Genomic DNA, 5,236 nt, shown 5'->3' with positions numbered 1-5,236 from the left:
GCCTGCTGGAGGTCATTTTGCAGGGCTCTGGCAGTGCTCCTCCTGCTCCTCCTTGCACAAATGTGGAGGTAGCGGGCCTGCTGCTGGGTTGTTGCCCTCCTACGGCCTCCTCCACGTCCCCTGATGTACTGGCCTGTCTCCTGGTAGCGCCTCCATGCTCTGGATACTACGCTGAGAGACACAGCAAACCTTCTTGCCACAGCTCGCATTGACGTGCCATCCTTGATGAGCTGCACTACCTGAGCCTATTGTGTGGGTTGTAGACTCCGTCTTATGCTACCATTAGAGTGAAAGTGGCTTACTGAGGAGTGGCTTCCGTTTGGCCACTCTATCATAAAGGCCTGATTGGTGGAATGCCAGCTCTAGGAAGTGTCTTAGTAGTTCCAAACTTCTTCCATTTAAGAATGATGGAGGTCACTGTGTTCTTGGGACCTTCAATTGCTGAAGCTATTTTTTGGTACCCTTCTCAGATCTGTGCCTCGACACAGTCCTGTCTCGGAGCACTGTGGACAATTCCTTCGACCTCATTGCTTGGTTTTGCTCTGACATGCACTGTCAACTATGGGACCTTATATAGACAGGTGTGTGTCTTTCCAAATCATGTCCAATACATTTAATTTACCACAGGTGGACTCCATTCAAGTTGTAGAAACATCTCAAGGATGGAAACAGGATGCACCAGAGCTCAATTTCGATTCTCACAGCAAAGGGTCGGAATATTTATGTAAATAAGGTATTTCTGTTTTTTATTTTAATACATTTTCTAATATTTCTAAAAAAAAATGTTTTCTCGCTTTGACATTATGGATTATTGGGTCTAGATTGATGAGGATTTGTATATATTTAATCCATTTTAGAATAAGGCTGTAGCGTAACAACATTTGAATCCTTTCCGAATGCACTGTATCTGATAAGTGGTGTCAACCTATCTGGGCATATCTGTTATGCAACAAAGTCTGATCTCAATTGTCATTGGCTACAAAACGGCATACATAACAAATAAAAAGCCAACCTGCATGGAAAGAAGAAACTCTTTGCACCTCAGATCCTTTCGAAGAAGGAGAGAATATAAAAGGTTAGGGTGAGAAACAGGGAGAAAGGGAATAGAACAGGGCTGGCTGGAATGAGCGAGGGAGAGAATATAAAAGGTTAGGGTGAGAAACAGGGAGAAAGGGAATAGAACAGGGCTGGCTGGAATGAGCGAGGGAGAGAATATAAAAGGTTAGGGTGAGAAACAGGGAGAAAGGGAATAGAACAGGGCTGGCTGGAATGAGCGAGGGAGAGAATATAAAAGGTTAGGGTGAGAAACAGGGAGAAAGGGAATAGAACAGGGCTGGCTGGAATGAGCGAGGGAGAGAATATAAAAGGTTAGGGTGAGAAACAGGGAGAAAGGGAATAGAACAGGGCTGGCTGGAATGAGCGAGGGAGAGAATATAAAAGGTTAGGGTGTGAAAAACAGGGAGAAAGGGAATAGAACAGGGCTGGCTGGAATGAGCGAGGAGAGAATATAAAAGAATGAGCGAGGAGAGAATATAAAAGGTTATAGAACAGGGCTGGCTGGAATGAGCGAGGGAGAGAATATAAAAGGTTAGGGTGAAAAACAGGGAGAAAGGGAATAGAACAGGGCTGGCTGGAATGAGCGAGGGAGAGAATATAAAAGGTTAGGGTGAGAAACAGGGAGAAAGGGAATAGAACAGGGCTGGCTGGAATGAGCGAGGGAGAGAATATAAAAGGTTAGGGTGAGAAACAGGGAGAAAGGGAATAGAACAGGGCTGGCTGGAATGAAAAGGTTAGGGTGAGAAACAGGAGGGAGAGAATATAAAAGGTTAGGGTAGAAACAGGTGAGAAACAGGGAGAAAGGGAGAAAGGGAATAGAACAGGGCTGGCTGGAATGAACAGAATATAAAAGGTTATGGCTGGAAGAACAGGGCTGGCTGGAATGAGCGAGGGAGAGAATATAAAAGGTTAGGGTGAGAAACAGGGAGAAAGGGAATAGAACAGGGCTGGCTGGAATGAGCGAGGGAGAGAATATAAAAGGTTAGGGTGAGAAACAGGGAGAAAGGGAATAGAACAGGGCTGGCTGGAATGAGCGAGGGAGAGAATATAAAAGGTTAGGGTGAAAAACAGGGAGAAAGGGAATAGAACAGGGCTGGCTGGAATGAGCAAGGGAGAGAATATAAAAGGTTAGGGTGAGAAACAGGGAGAAAGGGAATAGAACAGGGCTATAAAAGGTTAGGGTGAAAACAGGGAGAAAGGGAATAGAACAGGGCTGGCTGGAATGAGCGAGGAGAGAATATAAAAGGTTAGGGTGAGAAACAGGGAGAAAGGGAATAGAACAGGGCTGGCTGGAATGAGCGAGGGAGAGAATATAAAAGGTTAGGGTGAGAAACAGGGAGAAAGGGAATAGAACAGGGCTGGCTGGAATGAGCGAGGAGAGAATATAAAAGGTTAGGGTGAGAAACAGGGAGAAAGGGAATAGAACAGGGCTGGCTGGAATGAGCGAGGAGAGAATATAAAAGGTTAGGGTGAGAAACAGGGAGAAAGGGAATAGAACAGGGCTGGCTGGAATGAGCGAGGAGAGAATATAAAAGGTTAGGGTGAAAACAGGGAGAAAGGGAATAGAACAGGGTTAGGGTGAAAAACTGGCTGGAATGAGCGAGGGAGAGAAAAGAGGGAGAAAATGTAACAAATAAAGACTTAACATGCATGTAAGTCGCTTTGGATAAAAACGTCTGCTAAATGAAATGTATTATCATTATTATGTTAGGGTGTCTGAGGCTGCCATTTCAGACAGGAGGGTGTCTGAGCCTGGGGTCCTGGTCTCCTGAAGCTCTGACTCTCTGATCCTTCCTTACTTTTTATTTCCTCCTCTCTCTCTTTCACTATCTCTGTCTTGTTCTCATTTTCTCGCACTTTCTCTCTTATTTTCTCTCTCACTGTCTCTCCCATTCTGTTTGTCTGTCTGTCTGTCCATCTTTCTGTCGGTCTATCTGTCTTTCCCTCTCTTTCTCACTCCTCTATCTATCGCCCAATCTCTCTCTCTCTCTCTCCTCTGTATTCTGTATTCTCTTTCTCTGCGTGCTGCAGTCTCCCTTATGATCACACAGAGCTGAAGCTCAAAGCCTCTGTGCTTTATGACAGCAATTAAATGTTACAGCAGTGAGTGTTGTTGGTAAAAAGTTCATTATTTTGACTGCATGAGTTCCAGTTCAAGCTTTATCGTCAAATGTGCAAGTACAGTGAAATGAAATAAAGTACAGTGAAATGAAATAAAGTACAGTAAAACGAAATAAAGTACAGTGAAATGAAATAAAGTACAGTAGAATGAAATAAAGTACAGTGAAATGAAATAAAGTACAGTAAAATGAAATAAAGTACAGTAAAATGAAATAAAGTACAGTAAAATGCTGAAAGTACTGTGAAATGAAATAAAGTACAGTGAAATGAAATAAAGTACAGTAAAATGAAATAAAGTACAGTGAAATGAAATAAAGTACAGTAGAATGAAATAAAGTACAGTAAAATGCTGAAAGTACTGTGAAATGAAATAAGGTACAGTGAAATGAAATAAAGTACAGTAAAATGAAATAAAGTACAGTGAAATGAAATAAAGTACAGTGAAATGAAATAAAGTACAGTGAAATGAAATAAAGTACAGTAGAAATGAAATAAAGTACAGTAGAATGAAATAAAGTACAGTGAAATGAAATAAAGTACAGTGAAATGAAATAAAGTACAGTGAAATGAAATAAGGTACAGTGAAATGCTGAAAGTACTGTGAAATGAAATAAAGTACAGTGAAATGAAATAAAGTACAGTAAAATGAAATAAAGTACAGTAAAATGCTGAAAGTACTGTGAAATGAAATAAAGTACAGTGAAATGAAATAAAGTACAGTAAAATGAAATAAAGTACAGTGAAATGAAATAAAGTACAGTGAAATGAAATAAAGTACAGTGAAATGAAATAAAGTACAGTAAAATGCTGAAAGTACTGTGAAATGAAATAAAGTATAGATGCTGTTGTTTTGGATAATGTAAGTGTGCTCAGCATTATAATGTGGTTGCGAAGAGGGTTGATGAAAGAGCAATCGGTGCCCCTCCAAGGTCTGTAGGTCAAGACAGGTCACTGCACCACACAGCGTAGATCAGGGTTGAGGTTAAAACACACAGAGCTAAACCTCACCTGCCCTGACCTCCACTCTTCCCCCTACCTGGGCCAGGTGGGACTGTGATCTGATTGGCTCATCGGTCGCATCCCAGCAGCCCTCACCAGGTCAGAGGTTAAGCGTGCATTGACATTTGACATCACAGTGATACTTGGGGTGTCTCTGGGTCTCCAAGGAGACGGAGCGATATCATACGGAATACTCAAACACCTACCAGGTAAAATCTCTGACCTGCCCGTGTCCCCATGGAAATCAAGCAAACACTCTGTCATGAATATCGCCATGAATATTCATTCCCTTCACTTCATCCTCCTCTCTTTCTTCTCGTTTGACGAAGGAGTCGAGGAGCGTACTCTTCTGTTCCGCCGGCTGTTCCTCACAATTTAAAGGAACGCCATATGCTTTGAAAGGTCAACGTTGCCTGCGTGATTTTCCCTTTGAAGAACCTTCATAGTTTTATTTTTACTCGTTTGAATTTTGAACGGTGGTAATCTACCTATACAGATCCTAAATTAAACAGAGATGTTGTTTATATACTTGGCTGTATTTGAGTTGTACGATTCGGATGTTGACGTTAAAGGTTCTTACTAGAAATAAAGCTAGATCACAGATCCCTCCCTCTTTGATAATCAAGGCCATGTGTAGCTTGCACTTCATTCCTTTTCAAATGTTCTGTTTCTGATAACCTTCATGGGATAAAATAGCTTTGGTGACGCCATGCATGTTATTAAGTAAGGACGACCTTTTACGTTTACAAATGCCGAAACACTGAGATTGAAAAAGGCAGCTTGTGATCCGGTTAGAAGATGACTGCTATTGTTCTATTGAACATGTCATTTTGTTCTAAAATATGCCTTGTTCTTTTCACTTCCTGTGTAAGTTCTGGTTGTCCCATCTTTTTCCGTCCTGTGTAAGTTCTTTTAGTCCCCTCTTTTCCCTTCCTGTGTAAGTTCTGGTTGTCCCATCTTTTTCCGTCCTGTGTAAGTTCTGGTAGTCCCATCTTTTCCTTCCCGTGTAAGTTATTTTTTCGTCCCCCCTCTTTTCCCTTCCTGTGTAAGTTCTGGTTGT

At 41.7% G+C, this 5,236-nt stretch overlaps 1 long non-coding RNA gene across 1 annotated transcript; it reads left to right on the top strand.

Annotated features, from left to right (window-relative positions):
• Positions 1 to 1,012: 1,012 nt before the first annotated feature.
• On the top strand, positions 1,013 to 2,135 carry LOC127927445 (uncharacterized). The gene is made up of 3 exons (XR_008127463.1): positions 1,013 to 1,440; positions 1,588 to 1,660; positions 2,111 to 2,135. It is a non-coding gene; the product is annotated as an uncharacterized LOC127927445 (long non-coding RNA).
• Positions 2,136 to 5,236: the final 3,101 nt, after the last annotated feature.

Source organism: Oncorhynchus keta, unplaced genomic scaffold (assembly GCF_023373465.1).
Source record: "Oncorhynchus keta strain PuntledgeMale-10-30-2019 unplaced genomic scaffold, Oket_V2 Un_scaffold_14063_pilon_pilon, whole genome shotgun sequence".
NCBI lineage: Eukaryota > Metazoa > Chordata > Actinopteri > Salmoniformes > Salmonidae > Oncorhynchus > Oncorhynchus keta.
The sequence above is the reverse complement of the archived record's forward strand: the minus strand, read 5'-3'. Positions and strand labels throughout refer to the sequence as shown.